We start from the raw sequence: 9,926 nt of genomic DNA on the forward strand, positions 1-9,926 counted from the left end.
TTAATCGAGTTGATTGTAATATTAGTTATTATCGGTACTAGTATTCTTATTCTATGCAACGACAATCGCATTTTATCAGGCTGTAGTTTATTGCATTCGTTAACATCTCAAGCGCGGTCGATACAAAGCTGTTAGTGAGTGGTATGATCAGCCCACCCTCTACGAGACATATGTTATTATAACAGCACTTCTATTGATAGTATACTCCACTAGTATGTCCTCTAGAATCACCGGTGAGACGCGCCATCTTCTATTTAATAGTAGGCTTAAAGTGCCTGTGAAATGGCTGCTATTTTCACGCCTAAAATTATCAATTGATACATACATATTATTAATTTTTATGTTTCTAAGCACGAATTATTTTTTTAAGTGAAAAAATGTATTTTAAAACGAGGCTCCATTAGCTTCTCATTTGCATACAGAAATTGTGACGTCAGAAGGGGAAGTCGCATGGCAGCTTGCATTGCCGATACGTGTAAATAAGGCAAATTTTTTGTGCAGTTTTCTCGTCTTTGACTATATTGTCACTTATGTACTTGTTCGTCGAGGAAGAATGGACCATAATGAACACATAGTATCAATTTTTGTTGCATGGGGTTGAGTTAGATGCGAAATATGTCCGTTCTGGTGTAGCTGGTCACCGTGATCGTCACCGACACCGGCGCACGTTTGTACACTATTGCTGGACAAAATAGAATTTGACGTCGGAATTATCTCGTTATTTAGCAGGTTACTAGGCACGTCACTACATTGTTTTATTTCATCGATCGTCTGAATAAAACATTCAAAATTAAAATAAAAGAGAACATATTTTGACATTCTAAACATTAGACTATAGTGATCACTATAAAATAATTAAAAAAATCGACAAATCACAGTTACTAAATAAATGACAGCCGCGTGGAAATAAATTGACATTTTGTTGAAATAGGGGAACGCGTCGGGTCACGGCGAGGCCAAGTGCGTTAAAAGCGGCGTTTAATTGGATAACGAAAATAATCGAGATCGACACACTTACAGATAAATTCAGAGTGGATTCGAGTTAGCTTGGTCCATGGCGTGATTGTCATAATTATAACATCGTATTAAAACTGTATTTGGTGGAAACACATTGACCAAGCCCGGATTCATATTTCATAAATTATTACGCAGATCAAGCTGCAAGCATGAAGGTAAAAAAAGAACAGAGGTGTGAATTCGACATTCAACACCAATCACCAAACAATTCAGAAACTTTTAGCCTTCGAAAATGAAAACAGTTAGCAGTGTGTAAGGGCTGTGTAATTTCCTGTTTGTCCGACGCTTCGTTTTCGTGTCACTGTCAAAATTATTGCTACCTTTTACTTAACAGGGACTAAATGGTCTCTATAAAACGATAACCAGGATCGCAAAAAAAGTCAACTGATTTGAAACACTTGCCGGACGTCTCTCTCTCTTCTGAAATCCGCCTCGGTGATCATGGGCTGGTCCGGAATCTATTTCTTTCAAAAGTGTTGCGCCAGGTTTACGTTGCCGGCGTTTCTCTTTAAACCTAGTCGTTTTTTTATGGACGAGGACAGTTGAATGAATCTAAATTTAAATGATCACTGCAACTGCCCACAACACAACATCTAAAACCTCTCTCTCAAAAAAATAATAAAATAGACAAAAAAAAGAAAAAACGCCGACTGAAAAATGTATATCGTTTAAAAGTATACTGAACGATCAGTGTTATTACGGCTCAGGGGTATGACTTCCTCTCACATTTTGTCATTTGGTGGCGCACTTTCGGCGAGAGTCGGAAATCCGGAAACTAGTCGACCGTTTCACGATAGGTGGGCGTGGCTACAACACAAGAAATATCCCAAATTTACTTGGATACGAGTAATCATTTTCAGCAAAAAAATCAATAACTACCCTTTTCAATGGGACACATATCTAAAATGGGAAACGTGAGGGTGGGCATTGCACAGGCACTTTAAGTTTCTAAAGGGCAGTGATCTTCGCGCCGCCCGTGGCCATATTTCATGTGAAACAATGTATTTCACACGCGCTGTGTACGTCGCTATGAGTCCCATATCGAAATGAACGCGACGCGACGACCTTAAATGTGTGTAGGCATAACGTCCACCTTAACAAGGTCCACCTTAACAATCACGTCATCGCTGCATTGAATTGTTGCCAGTGGTAGTATATGAGTTGCATTGGCATGGTAACCCTGAAACCGACTTGCTATATATGCCAGCTTCCTATGTTATATATAGTAACCTTATGATTTTTGTTTAATTTAGTATCATCTAATAATAATTTTAAGAAATAATTATGGTCTTATTCCAAACAGTTTCACTACTTCAGTGTCTCTTCTATTTTCACATATACACGAATATTAGCGAGCACCACAGCCACTGAATAAGGTGCTCCATCGCTGCACGCTACACACACAAACTAGATAAAACGATCTCTACGGTGTTTACACGTCCACTTAACCTTTAACGAAAAGGTTATTTTGTTTTTATTCCACTTGTTGCTACAAGTGACAATACCTGACGCTATGACCACGTTAATCTACACTAAATACGTACTAACTACTGGTCGTTACATATACATCACGCCCGAGTCAGCGACTTGCAAATGGAAAAACAAAGGATATCAAGTTTAACAGTCAAAAATAGCTTTTCATAAATTTTCATTCTAAGGCACATCGCAATAAAATCGGCTATGGATAAATATACTTGGGCGTTATCAAGATATGAATTCATTAGCGCCAATGTACACATATGTGGACATATACATGAAAATACATTTGTAACGCCACGGATACATTTTATAGCTGTAAGGTTTTATGGTTGAAATTGTTATCATATAAATTTATAACGTCATTCATAGTGTGTTGTTGGATATATAAATCTGTAAGTGTTCTAAGACACGATATATTTGAAAACATCATGCATTTATTAAACGTACAAAATAACGCATATGGGAGGATACTCACCAAAGGTCGCATTGTTTTTCACTACACTACACATGTAGATATTCCCTTTTGTCCCATCACAGTGCGTGACTTGAACTAAACAGGTTAAGAGTACTTCAGAAATCACATGTAGGAAACGATACAGTGTATAATTAAAATTCAATATTAAACTTGCAGCTAAAAATAAATATAAGATATATAATAAACAAATACTTTGAGACACAATTGACAAATGCAACACTTTTAATTGAAGCGTATTGTCTCACTCGTCCAGGCGATATTTAAGCTCAGAGTCGAGTTTTCTAACGAATTTAGACGGAAAACACCTTGCGTTTTGATATGCATTGACACTATGTTTAATTTCCCCCTGCCTGAAATCCAGCTGAGTACCATGTGGTTGTCCTGATGTGATAGTAGGAGCACCCTCTATCGATGTCGTACTTTTTCAACTCTTTAAACACAGTTTTTTGTAATATGCTATCTATCGACTATAATAGTTTATAATCCGTTCGTTGTTTTCCTGACTTCCTGTTTTCTCCGATCGATTCCACATAATCTATGATCTCCAAAATTTGGTATCTATGTATTGTCAAAATAATGAGATTGTAATCATATTTAATCAAATTATCTGACGATTATTCGGGAAATTGGATACGGATGATGGACATCTAGCCTTGATATGACCATGTGTCACTTGGGATATGTCAGTTTAAGACACAAATGGGCGGATCATCCCTTCATCTCAGAGATCGACATGGAAATTCAAAATAAGAATGATGGGGGTGCATTGATCTAATTTCATTGTAAGATGCGTTGGTGAATAATCTTTCTTATTTTCTTATTTATCTATCTACTCATTCATTTATTTAGATTTCTGATCGATGTGGTAATTAAATGCATATTGTGCATCACGGTGTTTTTTTTTTTTGAAAATCGTTCGCCATTTAAGATTATATCAAATCTCGTGATCCGATGTTCACAAGATAAAACTTATTATTTCGTTTTTCGATGGTAGTTTAAATAAAAAAACAGTTACAGGTAACAGTTCTTCTTAAATATTGCACCACATTGTATTTCTACATTTAGACAATAGGCTTGACAATGCACATATATGGCTATAGTCATTTCTGACGGTAAACTAACCGTTTTCCCGCGTAAAAAGATGCAGTCCAAATTTCAGACCACTGAAAGAAATAGGCTCGTCCACGAATTTTAATAAAGTTGAAATATTTATTAAATTTTAGAATCTCAATTTAAATTACAATTCTGGCTGCTGCGCTAGCTCGTCGTAGTTGTCAATCAGCACAACCTTAAATTTCAGATCTTCGTGTAAACAAACGATGCATTTTACAAGCCCTGTATACATTCGCTGGTTTCCAGCCGACGACTTTGCAAAGAACGTCGAGAACCAGCGAATTTGTATACGTCGCGTGACTCACATCGAATACGACGCAGTGCGACAAACACAAGAAACAATAGAATATGACGTCACATCTATTCTGTGCCACAGAAAAATGTTCGATTTCCAGAAAAATGTTCTCAATATAACCAAGGTTAATATATTGACATCTTGAAAGACCGTGTTTTTTTTATTAAATATATCGCAGTTTACTCGGTATATTTTGTCAGAAGTTGTTACATTTCAAATCACAATAAAGAGTAAAAATTACATATCACAAAAAAATTCTGTTCTCAAAATATGCATTTTTGACAAACCAAGTACATTTCTTCCTGACTATGGTTCTTAAAGACTCACTTATTAGTGCGATTTTGTTGAGTATATAAATATACATGTAAATAACAAAATAAAGTAGCTGGATGTGGTGGTGCCATATTTCTCCAGACTCCTTAAAAAACGGTTAACGAGAGTGACAATAATAGCATGTAGAAAAACAAAACAATTTACCTAATTTTAAGATTTTCCACTTTTTCAAAACAGAGGTTTGTTTTATTTTCCTTAATTAAAATATAGTGTTCAAATTGCTGTATTTTATGTATGTTCATTTTAACCATATTGAATCGTGAAACGGTCGACTAGTTTCCGGATTTCCGACTCTCGCCGAAAGTGCGCCACCAAATGACAAAATGTGAGAGGAAGTCATACCCCTGAGCCGTAATAACACTGATCGTTCAGTATACTTTTAAACGATATACATATTGAATTGTCCACTTGGTAATGATAATGGTATCATAATGGTAGATGATTCAATAATGCAGAAAACAGAGTATCACCTAATAATATTTGTTTACATGTGAGAGCACCTGGGGTTCTTAAATTTGTTCCGTATTGATCACACAATGTAGTCCAAAAGCTTTTAACATATTCACAATTGACAGACAAGTGTAGGAGTGTTTTTTTTCAAAACTATGACAAAACTACGTACAAAGACCAGAGGCTGTAAGAATATATGTGATGTAGCATGGCGTTTGTGTATAGGACAGTATGTGTAATTTCCCACTGTAATTCTTGAAGTTTTGTTTCCATGGTGACAGCAAATGATAAAAAAAATATTTACTTCCATTCGGTGTCTTCAATGTGAAACAACAACAAGTGTACTCTTAGGTGGAATAAAATACAAGCTAGACAGAACCCTTCGCATTAGCTTGCATGTTAAATCGTTTAGATACACACATTTATCATTAATGGTTATACCTATAGGTACTTGTGGTCTAACAATATATGGCACACAAGCTTTCCACTCACTCGGTATAGCGAGATTACTAGTATTTCCCGCCATAGCAAATAATGGTTCTGCGTCAGACCAATGACTCTCAATGCTTCCCAGTTTTTAAACTGACCAGTGAAATCTTATAGATCACAAACACAAGGTACACAATGCCTTTTGAGATGAAATCTGGGTAACATAAACTCTTGTTATTTATTAGAATTTGTTGGTTGTTCCAAATTATGATATTTGCTATTGTGTGTAATCAACCTCGCGACAATGAATTTTCCGGCAACTGTAGAGTAAACTTTCATAGAACGGGGGAAGCATTATGGGTAAAACATTTATTTTATACTTACAATTAAAGATCAGAGAACCCTCAACAGGAGATAGGTAATGTCTCCAATCAATGAACTTATGTAGGAGATTTTTTTAGTTTACATATATCTTCCATTTTGATGACAATTAAGTTAAATAAATATAGAAATTTTGGGATAACTAGAGATTTAATAATTTGAACTTTACCAATTGATGTAAAATTTCGAGTCGACCATATCTGTAACCCTCAACAGGAGATAGGTAATGTCTCCAATCAATGAACTTATGTAGGAGATTTTTTTAGTTTACATATATCTTCCATTTTGATGACAATTAAGTTAAATAAATATAGAAATTTTGGGATAACTAGAGATTTAATAATTTGAACTTTACCAATTGATGTAAAATTTCGAGTCGACCATATCTGTAAACATTTATTTAACAAATCAAAGGGACCCTCAATATTTTGTTTATATGCTTATAGCGAATTGTAAGAAAAGTATATCCCGACAATCTTAACAGGAGGCATTGGCCAGGTGACCCCAATATGTTTATCAACACGAGACCTCCAACTACCAAGTCACATTGCTTCTGTCTTGTCATAGTTTACTTTTAGGCCTGAGAAGGAATGAAAAGCGCTGAGCAGCGCAAACGTATTTTCAACTGATTCAAGATCTGATAAAAAACATGTAAGGTCATCAGCGAAAGCTGAATATTTGATGTCGCAGCCAGATCCCACGGATAGAGTCACTATACCGCAACTGGGTTAAAAGCAGCTCTAAAGACAAGATGAACTGAAGAGAGCCGGGTGAGACGGGGTCACCCTGTCTCACACCCATGTTGACCGTGTTTAACAAACATAGAGGTAGCATTGGCGCAGATTAGCAAAATAAGCGATGAAATCACATAGTACACGTGCATGTGTTATAATTAAACAAATACAAGCTGTGTAAGATAACGTGCTTGCCGCAGGAAAAGACACTATCAAGCGTAGAATCGACTCTGCCCTAACTTGTTAACTGACAACGTATTGGATCGTCAACGATAATTTGTTACGTGTTTGAGGCTGCAATTGAATTATCAACGTCAATCACGTGACTGGGTGTCAATTAAGATGTATTTGTCGATAATCGTATCACCGAAGCGCTAACAGTTCGAAATCAATTTGCACTACGTGGCACCCTTTACTGAAAACGTAAATGCGGTTATGACGCGCCGATATAACCAGTAAATGAAATCTAAGCTTACCGTTGTTCTTTAATAGGCGAATATTTCACTTATATTTTGTCCATGTTTATGCTTAAAGGGAGGTAGTCGTCGCGCCGCACATGCGCTAGATATGGGTCTCATATATACAAAGATGACGATTTTGACTGTTGCGCACACCAACGAGTACAAACTGAGAGGTTATCAAGCTTAATTAGGTATTTTTTTGGTGTTTGGAAGGCATCGAAGGAGTCGTCGGCGGCAATTTGTGCAAGTGGTGCCAGGGCAAAACTCGTACGCATTGGATTGTGGGAAAATCACTGTTTATCAACACAAATGCCGCACACGACTGCCGCCATTTAAGAGACCATTTTTTGAAGCTAGTCATGCCAACTACAACTTGCGCATGCATCAACTTGAATTGGTTCCCACCAGCCCATCGAAAAGCACTAAGCACATGTGTAAACACTCACATATAATAATTAACTTAATTAATAATTAGGTTTACTTCTGGTTACAATTTACAAAAATAAATGTTATACAACACCAATCCTAATATTGGTCCGTACTTTGTGCGCGGTATGACCACAAAGAAAAAAAGTTCGTTTAAATGAAGGTTTTGGGTTGAATCGTACCATTTCACTCGTTCATACAAACAGTCACGAGTGCTTGACGTCACGAGGTTAGTGAGTATCAATACACCTTCAAATGACGTAGTTATCTCGTCAGTGTTCTACGTGTCATGACGTCGTGGTTTTGATATTTTTTTATATGTTCATTGACCTGTTCTAATATTGACAAGAACATGCCGTTTTTAATATTATCTTTGGGTACTGAATGTTGATGAGTAAATTTTATTATGATTTATCTGATTGAATATTTATTTTGCAGCACGCACAAAATAGTATTCGTATGCGTTCGATAGAAATTCGCATTTGCTGTGATTGTTAGTGTATGTTTCGAAACAATCAGTTCACAGGCGCATTAGAGAATTTCACATAGAACAAATATTTAGCTTAGAAAAATAACGTCTGCAATTCACGACAAATCCTAATCATAATATATTCATCAACATTCAGCATCCAACAACAGTATTAACAATTACATATTCTTGTTCTTGCTTGTTTAAAGTATAAATATGGTAAACTCAATTTTATCACAGTTGATTAGATACCATCGAATGATTGGGTCCGAATAATAACGTCCTCCAATTCTAAACCAATGACCGCGTGTAGACAAAACTATGAGGCGAGCGATTTCAATACATTTATCAATACCATTTATCATCCGAACCACAAGGCCATTAAAAACACGCCCCACTTGTTTTCATTGCGTGGATTACAATAAAACTTTCAACCTTCATTTTCGACCTGTCACTTATGCTTGAACGAAATACGAAGTATGTCACGTCACGGTGACGAAAAGTGATCCAAGAAAACAAAACTAATATACACATATGGTATATATACAGTATATAATTTCACTCCGCTCATATTTCCACTAAAGTGTAGCCATTACGTTTTTCCAATAATTTTAATATGTAGACAAGGCTAATCAATGTTGTTTAAAGTGACGAACAAATTGATTCGCCAAATACGCAATGGTCGATAACAACATATATCGATATTATAGAGTTTACGCAAATTGCTATTTGGGAAGCGGATATGTATTTATATATATATATGTATTTTTTCAGTACAGTTCAAACATTTAATGAAATGGTTTGCAAACATTTGCCTAAATCCGTGGAGACAGCGATGTTATTTTGGTTTGCACACATTTGCATTATTCCATGGAGACAATGCTAGTTGTTACTGATATCCAGGCTATATGGCAATTAACACGAGTCGATGGATTTGTACGAAGTAAATAACACTTGAAACACTATCCTCGTCTATATACTTGTCCTGACTAGACACATTCACAACTACCACGTATAAATAAAGTATTTGTGCAATGAAAATGGTATCCAGTAACCTAAATAGCAGATGTATTTAATGTTCGTAATACATAACGTCCCCTACATTGAAGTGCGTTGATATATCGACGAATATTTTTTGTGTGTGAATAAATTAAGTATGGATTGAAACCAAAACAAGTCCTGATTTTGTCAATCTGCGTTACCGTTATCCCAGTGTATAAACTATGTCAATTACATGTGTGTTATTTAAACGTATACTCAGCATTAATGTAATACAAAATAAGCTTGAACCGCCAATCCGCCATGGAAACTGTTCAAATCCTTCACCATAATCAATTTAACAGCGGGCAAGTAACATAAATGGACTTCCGTTTCCGTTCTAGACGAATATACTCCCATTGAAAATAGTGATTCACTCCCCCTGAACAGGGAATAATCCCAGGCAAATTGTATCATAGGTCAACCATTGAAATCGATTTTTATTTATGCTTATATATATATATATATTATATTAATATACTTAATAAATGTATGATTCTTTTAAAATTATAAGTACCTTTGTTACTTAAATGTTCATAAATTATGAAAAATATGCCAACTAGTTATAAAATTATTTTTTAGATTAAAACCAGATATCCAACAGTCTTGTACTAATAGTAATCGAAACTTTTTTTTATTAATTTCACCAAAGACATTATATTATATTTTTTTTAATGTCTTTGATTTCATAAAGACATGAACGCAGACATCATTTAATTACGAGCTATGTATATTTCCACGTTTTCTCTGCGCGCTAAAATCTATTACAGACGCATTGCCAATACAAGGAGTCAAAAGTATGTGCTTCTTCAAACTGTATCTGTCA

Source organism: Saccoglossus kowalevskii, chromosome 7 (assembly GCF_978046115.1).
Source record: "Saccoglossus kowalevskii chromosome 7, keSacKowa6.1, whole genome shotgun sequence".
Taxonomy (NCBI): domain Eukaryota; kingdom Metazoa; phylum Hemichordata; class Enteropneusta; family Harrimaniidae; genus Saccoglossus; species Saccoglossus kowalevskii.